The sequence below is a fragment of the Narcine bancroftii genome, chromosome 11 (genome assembly GCF_036971445.1).
Source record: "Narcine bancroftii isolate sNarBan1 chromosome 11, sNarBan1.hap1, whole genome shotgun sequence".
NCBI classification, from domain to species: Eukaryota; Metazoa; Chordata; class Chondrichthyes; order Torpediniformes; family Narcinidae; genus Narcine; species Narcine bancroftii.
In genome coordinates this window covers 16648327-16667596 of record NC_091479.1, presented here as the reverse complement: position 1 = coordinate 16667596, position 19270 = coordinate 16648327, and the positions used below count along the sequence as shown (strand labels likewise).

The following is a 19270-nucleotide window of genomic DNA, read 5'->3' as shown; positions in this document are numbered from 1 at the left end:
ATTTCTTGTGCAACATCTGCCGTCAACCTGAGAACTTGTCTCACATTACGCGATTAAACGTTAAATTCAATAAAAGTTAATTTAATGATTCTCCAACTTCCTACGGCAAATCTGAAATTATCTGCGAGTTCAGCTCGATGCTGTCTTTCATAATCCCCAATTGCTTTTCAGGAAGCAAACCTTTTTCATGGACAATACAGCTCTGTAACAGGGCCATTTCAGCCCACGGGTCCACGCCGCCCGATTTACACCCAATTAACCTGTGTTTCGAACGGCGGGAGGAAACCAGAGCCCCCCTCAGGGAAAACCCAGCAGGCACGGGGGAGGATGTACAAACTCCTTAGAGACAGCGCAGGATTCGAACCCCGGTCCTGATCGCCAGCGCCGTAAAGGCGCCAAATTTTGTAAAGAAAATTGTTTTCCCGGGTATTCAACCCCCAACAACTGATTGTAGATTAACTGGTGACTTATGAACTTGGAATGAACAATCAAGATTCCAAAACAACATCACCAAACCACTGGCAGGAAGCCAGTGGTCAAGTCATAAACAGAAGTGATCTAAGAGTTTAATTACACATTAGCCCAGAGCAGCTGGGTGTTTTGGCATTAGAGACACACATTTTAATCAAATGTTCAATCTTTGCTTGTTTCATGAACTTCATATTGTTGTGTGCTTGTAATGAGTGGAAGAGAGATCTCCAGTACTGTTTTTTTATAATGAAAGATTTCTGCAATCAGTTTATGACACGTATGTTTGCAGGGTACATTTCCTGAAATAAATCACAGATGTTTTTGCTTCGAAGTAATGATGTAATATACAACCAAACAATCACCAGGACGGAAGTGAGGAAACATTTCCTGATGAAATCAATGGTGCTCTTGGGAATAGAACCCTACTTTAATTGAATGAGAATGCACATTTGTTTGAAAAGTTCAGATGGTAGCTGAAACCCTTTCCTTGTCTTACACCTTTAACATGCTCAAACCTTGATATTAAGCCGACTGGGGCAGGTTTGGGGTTAGACCTGCACTGCAGTGCCCGAGTATGGGGACACCAGTACCCCTGGGCGGAAAGCCCTGCTTAAGGTAGTGGGCACAGGGCCCCGCAGGCAATACCCTCCCCGCCGTCGAGAATATCTACGGAGAGCTTCAGCGGTCATCAAGGATCCACACCACCCTCTGTTCCCACTGCTGCCATCGGGAAAGAGGTGTCGGGGCCACAAGACTCGCACCACCAGGTTCAGGAACAGCTGGTCCCCCTCCACCATCAGATTCAATCTCAATCAGGGGACTCATTTAAGGACTTACTTAAATATTTATTGTTGTATATTTATTTTTTATATTTGCAGTCAGTTTGTTTACATTTCTTTTTTTGGTTTACATTTCTCTCTTTTGTATACTTTTTCTTTCTTCTTGAGTAGAGTTTAGGGCAGGGTGGCCAAACTTGCTTAACATAAGAGCCACATATGATAAACTTCAGGTGCTTGAGAGCCGCAACGATCACATGATCACAAGCCACGCCCACTAAAACTACCATTATGAGCGGCGGCTCGTACAATTCCTGTCTCAAACCAAAGTACCCTATATGCCATTGTATAGGACGACCCCGGAATTTCCACCTAAAATGTTAGTTTTCACTAAATCTGGCACTTACCACTGACCAGTGACCAGCTATTAAAAGCAAATCGCAATATTTTAATAACAAATGATCATTTCACGGTTTGAATTTTATTTGGATATTTTAAAATAAGCCACTGTCAGCTCCTGTTTAAAGCCTGTTGCAGAACTGATGGCCAGGCAGATGGACCCTGCAGAGGAGTGCTGAGACTTGGCTGATAACCAACCGGGCATGCACCAGGTTGAGTCAGAGCTGGCGGGAAGATGGCAGTGGTGATGAGACTTTCTCATAAAAGTAAGAATTTTAGACCCTTTGTACGGGACAACCCTGATTTTAAGTGGGGATTTTTAAAGTCCTGTATAATGGCAACTACAGTATTGCCATGAGCCGCGCATTATAGGTTAAAGAGCTGTATGTGGCTCGTGAGCTGGGGTTTGTCGACCCCTGCTTTAGAGTTGCTGGTCACACGGGACAACAAATTTTTCTAAAGGTTGGCTTCCTGAAAAAAATAATTGGGGATGGTGATAGACGACTCCAAGCTGAACACAAAGATCATTTCAGATTTGCTGTATCACGTCGGAAGTTGGAGAAACATTAACTTTTATTGGATTTAGCATGTTTAATCGCATCAGGACGCTTGAACATTGCATTAGTTCAACTTCCTTAAAAACGTTTTGCCACTGATTTTCACTTGTACTCGGCATCTGATGCCTCTCATGTCAGTGTCCAACACTAGTCGGCCAGCATTGATGGATTCCAGTTGCCCGGATACCGCTTTTCCATTGTCGCAATACCCTGGTGAAACCATTCACCGTGTTCGCCAAGATCAGTGGGAAAGATGTCCAAGTGCGAAAGCAGGTAATAAATTTTCAATAACGTGGTTAGGAAATCACAAAACTAGGTTATATATTAAAAAAAAGTTAAGTGATAGGAAAAGGTGATGTTGATTTTCGTGATGAGAAACCCAAAATACACCCAAAAGTATTCAGGAAGAAAAATCTTCGTGGTCCAGTGTTATAAGAAATTCTGCCTCGTCCGCAGGAAAGAGAATCTCAGGGTTGTACGTGATGTCATCCATGTACTCTGTCATGAATGCACTCTGTCATGTATGTACTCTGACAATAAATATGAAATCTGACTTTGTACTTTCTCACAAGACAGCAAAAAACTGAATGGAGGCTTCAGAACAGGCGATGGTTCCGATCGATCGCGGGCAATTGCACTGAAGATCGCGGTACGGGTTTGAATCACGTTATAATTTATAGTTGAACCAATTCTAAGCTTAATTTAAATTTAAAAATTCATTTAGGCATACAGCATGGTAACAGGCTCTTCCAGCCCACAAGCCCATGCCGCCAAAATACCCTCATGTAACCAATTAGCCTTCTAACCTTGTACGTCTCTGGAAGATCGTTTCATTGAGAGCCTTCTCTCTTCTCACATCAAGGACCTCCCAGTGGCCAACCACTTAAATTTCCACACCCCCACTGCCTTACGCACATGTCCGTCCATTGAGGCCACCAGCAAATTGGATGAACAGCACCTTCTATTCCATCAATATCCATTTCTCCAATTTCTATTACTCCCTCATCGATCTCTCTCTTTCCCTCATCCATCTGTCCCCCTTTCTGCTGCTACCCACCCATTTCCCTTCCATCTCCTATATCCTGAGCCATCAGCCGTCTCCATACTTTCTCTTCTACTCTCTCACCTGAATCCACCTCGTATCTGTTGGCCTGAGTTACTCCCTTTTCATTCAGAACTCTGCCCGATTTTCAATGGCCTAATGAACTTTTTTTTTTAAATGTAGACCTACAGCACGGTAATGGGCCATTCTGGCCCATGAGCCTGCGCTACTCAATTTACACCCCATTAACTGACAGCCCCCGGTACGTTTCAAATGGTGGGAGGAAACCAGAGCCCCCGGGGAAAACCCACGCAGATACGGGGAGAGCATACAAACCTCCTTACAGACAGCGCAGGATTCGAGGCCCAGTCCCAATCACAGGCGCTGTAATGGCGTTGCGTTATTTGTGCTGCAGATGAAGGACTCAGGCTCGAAACGACAACTGCCTTGTACTTCCTGTGGATCCTGCGTGACCTGCTGAATTTCTCCAGAAATTTTATGTAGTTCATCCAGTGTCACGATAGAACAGCTTATTTCAGGAACCTAGTGTCAGGTGTGTATATGTAATTTGGGTTGCTAGGCAGATAAGACCATAAGAGATAGGAGTGGAATTAGGCCATGGGTTCATCATGTCCACTCCTCTATTCGTATCAGGGCTGATGTATTTTTCATCTTACTCCGGTGACAGAGTTTATAGAAATGTTTTGGGGAGTTAAATTGGGAAAGAATTGTTAGAGTAGATCACATACAAACACTTTAAAACAGATCTTATTTGAAATACTGGAGAGGGGGAGAGGGAGGGGAGGGAGAGAGAGGGAGGGAGGGAGAGGGAGGGGGAGAGGGAGGGAGAAAGAGAGAGAGAATAAATCATCATAAAAATTAAACTTGCAAATAAACAACAAGAGAGAGAAGGGGAAAGGGAAACCAAGAGCGAACTTTGAAGCAACAAAAGGAAGAACAGAGGCGAGAAAAGATGAAATAGATAGAGGGCAAAGAGAGAAATGAAGTGAATAGCTATTCGGAGAGAGAGAGAGAGAGAGAGAGAGAGTGAGAGAATTGTTTATCGTCATGTGAACTGAGATACAGAGGAAAATCTTTGTTTTCTGTGATATTAATCAAATCTACCTGTGCATTGTACAACAAACTACAAGGATAAAAGCAGGAGCAGGGAATAGTGTGTGTGTGTGTGTGTGTGTGTGTGTGTGTGTGTGTGTGTGTGTGTGTGTGTGTGTGTGTGTGTGTGTGTGTGTGTGTGTGTGTGTGTGTGTGTGTGTGTGTGTGTGTGTGTGTGTGTGTGAGAGAGAGAGAGAGAGAGTGTGGGAGAGAAAGAATGTGGAGAGACTGTGAAAGATTATGTGTGAGAGAGATTGAAAGGCAGAGTGTGTGGATGAGAGAGGAGAGAGAGAGGGAGAGAGAGGGACTGTGAGAGAGTGAGTACTTGTGTTATTGAGCTATTAGCACTTTCCATCTGAGAAACATGAAAAGGATTTTTTCAGAATTAATAATAGTCCACTTCCGATGGGAATCTGGTGCGGGAGAATATTCCATTCTGCCACTGTGTATGAGGAATGTCGTCCTGGCAGAGACCCTACTCTGGGTTTTACACAGGTTGTGATCACAGACCAGCTGCAGCCGATTTAAAGCTCCCTGTTGTGGATAGTTTTGCTCATGGTTCAGCTAACAAAATTGTTTTCTACTCAAACATGGGCTAAATAAAGGTCCCGACCCGAAATGTTGACAGAGCATTCGGATGCTGTCTGACCCACTCTGTCCCTCCAGATATCTTGTATTTCTCTTTTTTTAAAGGCTAATGTCAATGGAAATCAGAATACAGTCTTAACGGAGCTAACAGAGACGCAGTGCCCGAAATTTCATGCTGTTGCAATATTTCCATTAAATTTCAGAATTTGGGAAGTATCGTCGACGTAAGTGAGTGCTTGTGAGCACAAAGTTGCACTTGGATTGCCGTCAGCTTCCATGCTGCCTTCTTGAAGAGTTGGCAGCGGGATGCGAGGGTACGTCCTCACGGCCCACAACAGACCCCAGTCAATTCATGCCAGACAGCTATATTTCTTCGATGTGAAACGCCTCATAAAAGTACAATTATACACTTGTCTAGTCTTATCTGTCAGTGAGAGTGAACAGGATCTCCGGAGTGCAGGAGACATTAGCCATGAAAACGTGACCAATTAGCAACGGCAGATGAAAGAAGGGAAATAGACTGGTTTTTAGCTGAATCTATCACATGAGATTATCTACATTTTGCTTCATTCCGATCCTCTGCTTTCTGCCGATTTCTTCCTAGCTTTGCTTTACTTTTAACAGTTAGAGCTTGAAGAGTCATTAATACATACACAGACTTTCTTTGTTGACCAGCCCCAGCCAGGGGGCTGTGGAGTTGTCAGATGATGGTGCGAGAGTCTCCATGTGGACAAAATGAAGGGGACGACCAGGAACGACCACCCTCCATGACACATCAACAACTCTGTAGTGGAGAGAAGGGAAGAGCACCAAGTTCCTTGGAGTTCGCTTAACTAGTGACATATCATGGACACTCAACATCTCCTCACTTGTCAGGAAGGTACAACAGTGCCTGCACTTCCTGAGAAGATTGAAACAGACAAGGCTACCGGTCACCATTAAATCAATTTTCTACAGGAGCTCTATCGAGAGCGTCCTGGCTGGCTGCATCACAGCGGGGGTACGGTAGCTGCAGGGAAATGGATCAGAGGTCAATCTGCAGGACCATAAGAGCGGCAGAGAGGATCACTGGAGTCTCCCTCCCCCCGCCCATGGTTGTCTAAAGAGGGAGTGCAAAAACCCTTCCACCTTGCATCTTTCAGCTGCTCCCATTGGGGAAGAGATAGGGGAGGATCAGAGCCAGTACCACCAGGCTAAGGAACAGCTTCTTTCCCCGGGCAGGGTGAACGCTGAACGACCAAATGTATTGCTCACTCTGACCCTCCGAGATTGTCGTATTCCTGAAATAATATTTATTTATTTGTATAGATGAAATACCTGCCCTGCCTGTGTATGGTTTGCCTGTCGGTGTGTTATGCCTGGTTGTGTGTCTGCAGAGAACCGGAGAATACTGTGCTGTCAGGTTGTGCTTGTACGATCAGAGGAAAATAAACGTGACTTGATTTGACTAGTCCTGTTATATAGTGACAGACCAGTCCCAACCAGTAATGGCCCCAATGTTATACAGTGATACATCGTCTTCAACTATGCCCCCGGCGTCACATCATCAGTATTTTGCAGGGGCAGGCCCATCCTCACTGCAACTGTATCCCAGTATCACCGTCGATTCTCCCGTCGTCCAAAGACCTACAGTCAATCTTCATCAGGGGCTGAGTTACGTGCTTGTGAGCTCGGGCCCAGGATGCATCACCAGAGGTCAGATTTGTTGTCTGAGTATATACCTAGGGTGGCATGCTAAGCGTTGGGGTTATCACAGCGCTGTTAATCCACCAGCGATTGGGACCAGGGTTTGACACCCCACCCCCATGTTTATCCCCATGTCAGCATGTGTTTTCCCCGGCGGGGGATGGGGGTTCTGGTTTCCTTAAAATGTACTGGGGATTGTAGGTTGATTGGGTGTAATTGGGCAGTACAGGCTCATGGGCCAGAAGGGCCTGCTGTATGTCCAAATTTCAAATTGTGGCATCACATACGACCCTGAGATTCTTTGTCCTGTAGCCCAGGCAGAATTTCAACTTATTGGCTGTGCAAAAAACTGTGCTAAGGAAAGATACGTATACAAAAGAGAGAAGTGTAAGCAAAGAAAGAAATATAAACTGTGATACAGAAAATAAATATTCAATGATAAAAAAATGGAGAGAGCAAAAGACCTTGAATGAGACCCTGGGCCTTTATATGGCGCAACGCTGCCCTGAAGCCGGCTCAACGAAAATAAAAATTGACCATACCTTTTTATGGAGAAGGCCTGTCAGGCAGATCTAGCACTGGAGGAGTGAGTGGTGCAGTAACGCCCCCTCCACACCCCCACCCCATCAATGTGACATCATCCATACGCGCCGACGAATGAAAAATTAATATATCCCTCCCAGGCAAAAGAACAAAATTCTTACTGCAGTAAAACGGGTAAAATAAATCTACATTAAATCAAGTGTCCGACCACGCTGAGTGCTTTAAAATTCACACCCCTGGCTGGGGGCGTCATCGCGACATCATCAGTTCTCCCCTTGGCGGCCGCTTTCAGTGGCCTCGCCTTCACGGAGAGAGTCACTTCACCTCTGAGACTAAACCCCCCCACCCCCCCCCCCCCACCAGGCGGATCAGAGATCGCCTCCTGTATTGGGAAGGGCTGTGGCTGCCACGTGCCAATCAAAGTTTGGTTCCGCCCCACCCATTTGTGCACACCTTGCTATCGGCTCCAGGTAAATGACCTGGACTGGACTCTCCAGCCTTGCCTGTACTTGGTCTTGGGCCACTGCCTTTTGTAATGGGATTATCCCTCCTGGCACTGATCAATTTTTCAACCTGCTTACAACCTGGGCTGGCCCCTCCAGCAGTGCCATGTGTTCTTTGTTCTCTCTCTTTGCCAGCTTGGGACCACCCTGCTTCACTCCAGGCCTTGAAATGTGGAAGGGCATTGGAGATACTGTTGGTAAGATGTGCTCTGTTAAAACAGTTGGGAGCGTTTAATTAGTGTCCCTTGTAGCATAGAGCCGTGCCTGCACTGAGCCAAGAGGTGGTGGGACATTGTAGTGATTTTTTCTTGATCGTTGTATGTACCAGTTCATTGTGTGTGTGTGTGTGTGCACGTGTGTGTGTGTGTGTGTGTGTGTGTGTGTGTGTGTGTGTGTGTGCACGTGTGTGTGTGTGTGTGTGTGTGTGTGTGTGTGTGTGTGTGTGTGTGTTACCATTTCCCACACTTGCCTTCGGCAAATAAAATACTTCACTACAAAAATCTATGCTCAGACTCTTTGTTTTTGAGACCTACCAAACCTATTTCTGGTTCACAACACCTCCTGAATCCACCCTCGGAGCTCTCAACAAGGTAAGTTAAACGATGTACAGGTGGAGAATCTCCATCTTTACATTTGCCTTTTTATTTAAACTATTAAAAAAAAGGCCTCCTGGTTGAGTTTGTCATTGAGGAGCCTGATGGTGGAAGGGGGAGCAGCTGTTCCCGAACCTGGTGGTGTGAGTCTTTCCCAAATGGCCGCAGTGAGAATAGAATGTGCACTGGGTGGGGTGGATCCTTGACGATCTCTGCTGCTCTCCGACGCCAGTGCTTCCTGAGAATTTTCTTGATGGGTGTGTGTGTGTGTGTGTGTGTGTATGCATGTGTGTGTGTGTGTGTGTGTGTGTGTGACTGTGTGTGTGTGGGTGTGTGTGTGTGTGGTGGGTCTGTGTGGGTGGGTGTGTGTGTGTGGATGTGCATGTATGGTGGGTCTGTGTGGGTGGGTGTGTGTGTGTGGGTGTGTGAGTGCATGTGTGCGAGTGTGATGGGTGTGTGTATGTGGGTTTGTGCGTGTGGGGGTTTGGGAGTGTGTGGGTGTGTGGGTGGGATGTGTGGGGTGTGGGTGGGTGGGTTTGTGGGGTGTATGTATTTTGGAGTGTGTGGGTGTGTGTGTGGATGGGATGTATGGGGTGTGTATGGGTGTGTGCGTGTGTGGGGGGGTGTGTGTGTGGGTGGGTGGGGTGTGTGGGGTGTGTATGTGTGTGTGTGGGTGGGTGGGGTGTATGTGGGTTGGTGGGATGTGTGGGGTGTGGGTGCGTGGCTGGTGTGTGTGTGGGGTGTGGGTGGGTGGCTGGTGTGTGTGTGGGTGTGTAGGTGGGTGGAGGCAGTGCTTGTACGTGTGTGGTCCTTGTCAATAGAATTTATGTTGCTTTTTAAAAAGTTATCAACACCATGGCGGGGAACATAATGAAGCAATGGGGAAAACTTCATTCATAAATTTTGTTGCTCATTGCAGTTTTATTGCAATGGGATTGAAATGTGGCAGAGAGATAATATACACAAGTAGAAATACTTTATTCAAAATTAGACTATTACCCTGAGAACATGAATAAACAGACATAAAACAGTGAGCAAACAGCCCTGATTTAATCTCATAAATATTTCCGACAGAGGTCGAGTTCACAGGGAAAAAGGGAGACCGTAAATATGAATCACCAAATACCCCCCTCTGAGGTGCAAAGTGTAAATGTGTGTGTGTGTGTGTGTGTGTGTGTGTGTGTGTGTGTTTCTATGTGTGTTTGTGTATGTGTATGTGTATGTGACTGTGTGTGTCCGTGTGTGGGTGGGTTTCTATGTGTGTTTGTATGTCTGTGTCTGTGTGGGTGGGTGGTGGGTGTGTGGTTAGGTGTGTGTGTGTGGGGGGGGGGTGTGTATGTGACTGTATGTGTCTGTGTGGGTGGATGGGTGGGATGTGTGTGTATGGGTATGCGTGGTTGGGTAGGGTGTGTGGGGGTGTGTGTGGGGGTATGTGTGTGGGGTGTGTCCAACCAACCCCAACCCCCAAACTGGTATCTTATCAACAGCAGGCTTTGGAGAAAATGGGCTGATTACCAAAACATATTCCCCAAAAAAAGGAGGGAGATTGAAAACTCGGCTGAAGGGTGCACCAATCAGAAGCTCGCGCTTAATGTCGCCAAATCCGAGGAGCTGATTGTTAACTCCAGGAAGGGAAAACCAGAGGGGTATCCCGTGACCATTGGGGGATGGTGGAGAGGGTCAGCAAATTTAAGTTCTCAGGAGTCACTATCTCGGAGGATCTTTCCTGGACCCAACACGCTATTGGCATGGTGAAGAAAGCACGTCAGTGCCTTGACTTCCTCAGGAGTTTGCGGAGGTTTGGATGATACCCGAAACCCTAGCACATTTCTACAGAGGTGCGGTGGAAAGTGTGCTGACTGGCTGCATCAGGATCTGCTAGAGGGGGGGGGGGGGGCACCAATTCCCCTGAGCGTAAAGCCCTCCAAAAGGTAGTGGACACAGCCCAGGACATCACAGGCAAAACCCTCCCCACCATCGAGAACTTCTACAGGGGATGCTGCCGTCGGAGGGCAGCAGCAATCATCAGGGATCTACACCACCCAGCACACGCTCTGGTCTCACTGCTGCCATGAGGAAAGAGATGTAGATGCCACAAGACCCACACCACCAGGTTCAGGAACAGCTGCTCCCCCTCCACCATCAGACTCCTCAACGACAAACTCAATCAGGGACTCACTTACAGACTCTAGCACTTTTTCTCTCTCTGTATTGCACAGTCAGTTTGTTTACATTTCTTTATTTGTTTACATGCGTATGTTGAGTACAGTTGTTTTTCCACTGCCAATAAGTGGTCATTCTGCCTAGCCCGCAGGAAAAAAGAATCTCGGGGTGGTATGTGATGCCTTGTATGGGCTCTGACAATAAACCTGAAATCTGAAAAAAGAGCCTTGGCATATCACGGGAGCAGTCCAATTACAGTCACATTCGGCGCAACACTATTACAGCACCGGCGACCAAGGTTCGAATCCGGTGCTGTCTGTACGTAGTTTGTACATTCTTTCTGCGACCTGCCTGGGTTTCCTCTGGGTGCTCCGGTTTGTGGGGTGTATGTATTTTGGAGTGTGTGGGTGTGTGTGTGGATGGGATGTGCGTGTGTGTGGGGGTGTGTGTGCCCCACAAAGTCGTACAGGGTTTGTCGGCCAATCAGGTGTAATTGGGCAGCATGAGCCTTTGGGCCAGAAGGGCCTGTATGTTTAAATTAAATTAAATTGTAACACCTGAGAAAGCATGCCCAAGTGAGAGTAAAAGAGAAAACAGTCACAGGCATGCCTGACATAACTTTAAAAGATATAAACAAGGCGGATTCAGGCGAACAGATGGATCTGGCTGTATAAATCAGCGGGTATCTGGCTGAGATAAGCCTGGGAGAATGGATCTGGACTTAATGTTCTGCCTTGGCAGTGAGCAATCCAACGTGGCTTTCCAGACTGAGCGTGGTCCCTGGTGAAATGTGACGGTTTGGAGTGTCGATTCAGGGTATCACTTCACTTTCAATGGAGCACACGGTGTTCAGTGATTGCTGGGTTGTGGCTTGAATTTGGATTGAGTTGAAAGCTGGTCTCCCACTGATTGATTTCAGAACTTAAACACTTCATTTTTGCGAGAAATGTTTTCGAACATTTTATTTTATGAAGGTAAATATAAAATCTTTATACATTTCACTGACACCAGAATACATGAATACACACACACAAATTCCCAAACAAACACATTCTCAGACACAAAGATACACACACACATACACAAACACCCACCCACACACACACACTGGTGCAGAAGAACTAAGGCACACATGAACATACACTCCCGGTGCTACAAATTTTCCAGTGCAACACATGGATTACTCCAAGGGGAATGTGAGGGATTGAATGCCAATTTCAATCAGGAAGAACATGGAGAACAGCCATTAATGGAAACAAGAAACAGCCGTCAAAATAATGTACTCACTTCCAACTTACAAGCAGCAAGTAAGCGGGCAAAAATGTGTGCAAAGATCGCAGTTTCTCAGTGGGAGACCACTTTTATATACCTTACAACCTCCTCTATTGACACAGGGGTGGCACGTTTGGCGCAGCGGTTAGTGGAAGGCCTTTACCGCGCCAGCGATCGGGACCGGGGTTTGAACCCCGCGCTGTCCATAAGGAGATTTTATGTGTCTGCGTGGGTTTTCCCTGAGGGCTCCAGTTTCCTCCCATCATTCGAAACGTACTGGGGTGTAGGTTAATGGGGTGTAAATTGGGTGGCATGGACTCGTGGGCCGAAATGGCCTGTTTCTGTGCTGTATGTCTAAATTTAAACTTGAACAAAGAAATGTTACGAAGCATTGTAATGTCCATTGATGCTTTAAGGATATGAAACCAGCCGTTTGCCATTTTGTTTTTGCGTTATTGTAATGTGAGTGTGGGAGGCACCGTTAGCGAAAAGCCACTTCTGCGCCAGCGACCAGAAACTGGGGCTTGGCGTAGCGGTTAGTGCAACGCCTTTACAGTGCCAGCCATCCGGTTTGAAACCCCCGCTGTCTGTAAGGAGTTTGTGCGTTCTCCCCATGAAGCAGGCAAAGCCATCGGCCACCATCATGTCAACCCTTCTACAGGAGCTCCATCAAGAGCGTCCTGGCCGGCTGCATCACCGTGTGCGGTACTTGTTGCTGCAGAGAAATGGATCAGCGGTCAATCCACAGGTATATAAGAGTCTCCTCACCCCCCCCCCACCCCCAACCTGTCGATGTGATCTACAAGGATCGTTGTCTAAAGGGGATGCACAAAACCATTGAGGAGCCCCTTCCACCCCCACACACAGCATCTTTCAGCTGCTCCCGTCGGGGAAGAGATACAGGAGGATCAGAGCCAGCACCACCAGGCCGAGGAACAGCTTCTTCCCACGGGCAGAGGAACTGCTCACACTGACCCTTCGTGAAACAATATTTATTTATTTGTATATATGAATCCTTGCCCTGCACATGCAATATCTGTCTGTATTCTTCGTACCAAAGAACGGAGAACGTTGTTTTGTTGGGTGTAAACAGATGCAAATAAACTTGACTTGTGTTGGTTTTCCCTGGGTGCCCGGGATTCTCCCTCCCTCCAAAATGTCCACAGGTTGTTAGGTTAATTAAATGAAATTGGGCCAGAAGCATTTTTAAAGATGTAACTGTGAGGAATGAAAGGTTTATGCTAATCAGCGCACATTGAGCTCCTGGGATAGCATTAGGGAAAAAATTCAATGCTTAATGCAATTATTTTTCTCTTTGTTGATCACTATTCGAGCTGTTTGTGCATTTCAATGACCATCTGATGAATACGTGCTGACGGACTGCATCGCAGTCTGATACGGGGGACACCAATGCTCCTGGGCGGAAAGCCCTGCAAAAGGTAGTGGACATCACAGGCAAAAACCTCTTCACTCTGCTACCTTTGGGAAAAAGGTGCAGGGGCCCGAAGATGAGCACTCAGCGACACAAGGATGGCTTCTTCCCCGCTGCCATCGGATTCCTGAATGAGGAATGAACCAAAGACATGGCCTTGCTTTTCGAGTACTATTATTTTTTATAGTGATGTTATAAGATGGTTATAATATGAATGTTTGCTCTATCTTCTCTTCTCTTTGGCTTGGCTTCACGGACGAAGATTTATGGAGGGGGTAAAAAGTCCACGTCAGCTGCAGGCTCGTTTGTGGCTGACAAGTCCGATGCGGGACAGGCAGACACGATTGCAGCGGTTGCAAGGGAAAATTGGTTGGTTGGGGTTGGGTGTTGGGTTTTTCCTCCTTTGCCTTTTGTCAGTGAGGTGGGCTCTGCGGTCTTCTTCAAAGGAGGTTGCTGCCCGCCAAACTGTGAGGCGCCAAGATGCACGGTTTGAGGCGTTATCAGCCCACTGGCGGTGGTCAATGTGACAGGCACCAAGAGATTTCTTTAGGCAGTCCTTGTACCTTTTCTTTGGTGCACCTCTGTCACGGTGGCCAGTGGAGAGCTCGCCATATAACAGGATCTTGGGAAGGCGATGGTCCTCCATTCTGGAGACGTGACCCATCCAGCGCAGCTGGATCTTCAGCAGCGTGGACTCGATGCTGTCGACCTCTGCCATCTCGAGTACTTCAACGTTAGGGGTGTAAGCGCTCCAATGGATGTTGAGGATAGAGCGGAGACAACGCTGGTGGAAGCGTTCTAGGAGCCGTAGGTGGTGCCGGTAGAGGACCCATGATTCGGAGCCGAACAGGAGTGTGGGTATGACAACGGCTCTGTATACGCTTATCTTTGTGAGGTTTTTCAGTTGGTTGTTTTTCCAGACTCTTTTGTGTAGTCTTCCAAAGGCGCTATTTGCCTTGGCGAGTCTGTTGTCTATCTCATTGTCGATCCTTGCATCTGATGAAATGGTGCAGCCGAGATAGGTAAACTAGTTGACCGTTTTGAGTTTTGTGTGCCCGATGGAGATGTGGGGGGGCTGGTAATCATGGAGGGGAGCTGGCTGATGGAGGACCTCAGTTTTCTTCAGGCTGACTTCCAGGCCAAACATTTTGGCAGTTTCCGCAAAGCAGGACGTCAAGCGCTGAAGAGCTGGCTCTGAATGGGCAACTAAAGCGGCATCATCTGCAAAGAGTAGTTCACGGACAAGTTTCTCTTGTGTCTTGGTGTGAGCTTGCAGGCGCCTCAGATTGAAGAGACTGCCATCCGTGCGGTACCGGATGTAAACAGCGTCTTCATTGTTGGGGTCTTTCATGGAGCTCTATGACGCTGCCACAAAACACCGAATTTCAGGACTTGTTCACCACAATAAATCCTGATTCTGATTCTGAACCCTCCCCACCATCGAGAACGCTGCCGTCGGAGCTCCGTAACCCAGTTCACTTGCAGAGTGGCCCAGCCTGGCACAATTGAATATTTTTGTTCTGCATCACACAGTTAGTTTGTTTACATTTCTTTCTTCATTTACTTTTCTTATGTGCAGATTTTGCATCACCAATAAGCGGAAATTCTGCCTTGCCCGCAGGAAATAAAAACTCAATATTGTACTCTGACTATAAATCTGAACTTTGAACTTCGCTGCGATCATCGCGCTACGTTTCGAGTTTCTGTCTCTCTTGCACTCATCCACAAGGATATCTGAGATGTACTCCTGTTGTAAGTAGTTACTGATCTACAACCAAATTGTTGAAGTAATCACCTATCTTTTGTGCATAATAAAACTGATATATTCAAGAGAGACTACTTGTTGTGCTCCACTCTTACACCTACCCCTCCAGACTAATCATACCCTGGCCATCCTCTCCGCATCCATCAGGAAAACGATTCACGAGTGTGAGATCACAAGCCATCAGATTCTAGGAGAATTTCTTTCCCTCCGTTATCGGACTCCTCAATGTTCCTCAAAATAGTAAGACCATGCTGCCTCCACCCTGCTTGCTTAGATATCTGGTGGATTGCTCTGAGGACCAGAGAATGACAATAAACTTGACTTGATCTCCCTCTGTAACTCTTCACGTGCTTATTTGGTCTTATTATATATTAGATGCAAATTTACATTGAATATTTTAATCCGTGGTCCAAAATTAAATTTTTCCAGGATCACAAATAAATAACACCACTCCTCCCAATCAAATACTTTCTCTGCATCTAACGAAAGAACACATTCAGGGACAAGAGTGGGGGGTAAATATAAAATGTTCAATAAACAATGTGTATTAAAACAATGTATATTAAAATAAGAATAATGATAAGATGCAAATTTAAATTTAACATCTTATTCTGGCCATTTTAACCTGTGTTGCCCAATTACACGTGTATGTTTTGGAGGGTGGGAGGAAACGGAAGCAGCCGGGTGAAACCCATGCAGACACAGGGCCAAAGTATAAGTTCCTCACAGACAGTGCCCGATTTAAACCCTGGTCCCTTGCGCTCGAAGAGCTAAATGTGCTGTCCAACTGTCTATCTGGTCTTCGCACAACACTATGTCTTAGATTCAGATTTATTGTCAGAGTACATACACGACATCATATACAACCCAGAGATTCTTTTACCCACGGGTGTGGCAGAATCACCCCTTAATGTCGTGCAAAAAAAAATTGTATTCAACAAGCACTCGTAAACAAATAAAAGAAATGGAGGCAAACTGATTGTAATACAGAGAGAACAGAAATCAGTGCATTTGATACATAAATAAACTTGAACTTGAATATAGATGCCATTATTGGACATTGAGAAGCTGGGTCCTGTATAACAACCTAGCAAATGTGGGAAGGGTGGATTGTTCAAAGAGAATAAATATATTGATTAGGTCAGTGGTTCTCAACCTTCCTTTCCAACTTTTGGTGAATCTGTGCATTATAACAATAAAGCCCCTTATTGTTCTCCTGCAGACATAGAACACAGATGATCGCTGGCTCTGTCTGGTCTGTCATCTTTGAGTCCATCTGCTGGTTGGTGCACCTGTCTGTGTCACCAATGTAGCACTCGCGTTACACAGACATGGAGAAGAATGACACACACGCACACACACCAAAGCCTTGAAGTCGAGACTGGTTTATGACACTGGCTATCATGTTTCCATGGGTCCCCAGGTGCTGATGTCAGGGCCCCACATCATCGGAGCGCCGGCCTGGGATTGGCCAGTGCTCCCGCCGAAGTTCGCTGTCTTCCTGCCGTGTGGGTGGTCACCTGGGATGACGGCTAGTGCCAACCCAGGTCCACACAATCGCCACCTTCGTCGGCCATCTTGTGGGCCGGTCTGTAGCTCCATTTGTGCGTGTGAGGATATGTGAGGTAATGCACTTTTTGGGCACAAGGAGGTGTGCGGTAATGCACTTGTGGGCACAAGGAGGTGTGAGGTAATGCATTTGTGGGCACAAGGATGTGTGCGGAAATGCACTTGTGGGCACAAGGAGGTGTGAGGTAATGTTATAATATGAACGTTCACACTTCGATGTTGCCACAAAACACCGAATTTCACGACTTCCTCATGTCAATAAGTCCTGATTCTGATTCTGATCTTACCCAGTGTGTGAAGATGGCTCTCTGCAATATAAAGCACACTCTGAACACACTGCCTTGCATCCTTCTCTCTCAACCCACCAGCAATTCAAAAACGACAATTGTACAACAAGGTTTACTCACCAAGCAAGCTTTCTTCAGTGCCTGGAGATGCACAAGAACATCAAAGGCACACTCCTGTGACTGACAACCCAAAGGAAACATCAAAGTCTCCACAAGATCTGCAGCCTCTTCTGTTGTGGCTTTGGAAGATGATACTCAGATGGCAGGGAGATAAGAGGGACTCATTTTTAGCTTAGCTTCTTGAAGGTTGAAGGATTTTAGCTTGAAGGTTTTCAACAAGTTTAACGGGTCTCTTTGTTGTGACACAGAACTAGCTGGGTGAGTGTTTCCCTTTGAAATGATTCCAGGCAATCAGGTTTCCCTAATCCACGCCGGTGCAAGCCATTCGGTCAGCCTGTGTGCTGTTGTTATGAGATCGTGCCCAAGGCCGCACGTGGTTAACCCAAGCCAAGAACCTGCCTCCATAATCCAGGGCGGCATCATGGAATGACAGCCGTGTCAGGGGTGAGTGGAAAAAAGTCGGAAGGGAGGGAGGGAATTCAAGGGAGATGAAGTTGGTGTGAAACATGGAACCCTGCAGATTGTAGTAAAAACCATATAACAATTTACAGTACTGAATCAGCCCTTCTCGTCTGCACCCATTTACGTGAAACTCCACTAGTTCCACTTACCTGCTCCCTTGGCCATAACCCTCTAACCCCCTCACATCCGTGTACTCATCTAACCTCCTCTTAAATGACAGAATTGATCCTGCCGCAACCATCTCTTCCAGTAGATCATTCCACTCAGCCACCACTCTCTAAAGTTTTGCCCCCAACCCGTAACTTATGACCCCTTGTTCCAATCTCCCCTACCCTCAGGGGAAAGAGCCTATTCACATCTACTCTCCCTATTCCCCTCATAATTTTAAATGCTGGTGGAACTCAGCCAGTCTCGCAGCGTCCACAGGAGGTAAAGATATACAGCAAAACCCCTGATCGCAGATACGTCCGAGGTCACCACATAAGTATTTAATAATTTTTTAAAAATTTACACCGTAAAATTTGTTATTCAGTAAGTCGAGGGAGAGAGTCTGTGGCCGGTACGTTGAGATATCGAGGATCTGTGGTCAGGGACCGGGAGCTTGGATAAGTCTATTTCACCTATAATGATCCACTTTCTGGATGCGAGTCAAGGTACAGATGTTCTTCACTCATTCCTTGAAGAAAGGTGCAGGCCGGAAATATCAGCAATATATCTTTACCTCCTATGGACACCCTTTGGCCAGCTGAGTTCCGTCAGCATTTACAGCCTCTGCAGACTTTCATGTTTCAACAAAATATGTTACTCTCGTTTCAAGCTTGACCCCTTCTTTATGGTAGAAGCATAAAGCAGGCAGGCATCTCTATAAAGACTGGGAGAGAAGGGGGGAAGAATTCCAGACCAACAGTCAAAAGGTATTAATTGGATACGATAAGAGAGGTGAGAATTGATTTTGGCTCTGTGAAAGGAGACAGGGGGAAAGAGAAGAGAGAGAGAGAGAGAGAGAGAGAGAGAGAGTGAGTGAATGAGAGTGAGAGGGACCTGGGGGAAAGAAGACAGGATGACAAAGATGGGGGTGGCAGGGGGGGTTAACGGAGACCAGGGAAGTCGATGTTAATACCATCCAGTTGGAGGGTGGCCTGGACAAGATGCTTCTCCAGTCTGTGGGTGGTCTCAGACTGGCGGTGCATGTGACCATGGACAGACATGTCAGCAAGGGAATGAGACAGAGGGATTGAAATGGGCAGCCACTGAGAGATCCACACTACTGCGGCAGATGGAGCTGAGGTGGTCAACGAAGTGATCTCCCAGTCTCTCCGATAAAGAGACCACAAGATACAGTAGATGATCCCCCCTCCCCCCCTCCAGCCCCCGCAGATTCACAAGTCTGGGATGGACTGTTTGGGGCCCCAAAATGGCCCATTATCGTACTGTATAAAATTAAGCTTGACTTTGGGATTGTCAGAAGGACTCAGGCCTGAAACATTGGTTATACCTTTGCTCCCATAATGATGCCTTCGGTGAGCTGAGATGGAGTGAACAGACTTCTGAATTTAATTTTCTTTCTCTTTTTAAATTTAGACATAGAGCACGGTCACAGGCCCTTCCGGCCCAGGAGCTTGTGGTGCCCAATTGCACCCAATTGACCTACCACCCCCGCACATTGCGAAGAATGGGAGGATACTGGAGCACCCCCGGAGAGGAAACCCACGCAGGCACGGGGAGAACTCCTTACACACAGAGCCAGATTCGAACCCAGGTCGCTGGTGCTGTAAGAGCTTCTGTGTCGTTATATCTGCATCAAGCACACCCTAGAACTGATATTTGTAGGGCATTTAGTTCAGGCACCTGCCCACATTTTACTCAATCATTGATGAAGGGCTCAAGTCTGAAACTCTGGTTATGTATCATTATCCTTAAGATATAAAG

The 19270-nt window shown here is 46.6% G+C and overlaps 1 long non-coding RNA gene across 1 annotated transcript; it reads left to right on the top strand.

Annotated features, from left to right (window-relative positions):
- Positions 1-2238: 2238 nt before the first annotated feature.
- On the top strand, positions 2239-19270 carry LOC138746317 (uncharacterized). The gene is made up of 3 exons (XR_011346863.1): positions 2239-2476; positions 2776-2852; positions 18923-19270. It is a non-coding gene; the product is annotated as an uncharacterized lncRNA (long non-coding RNA).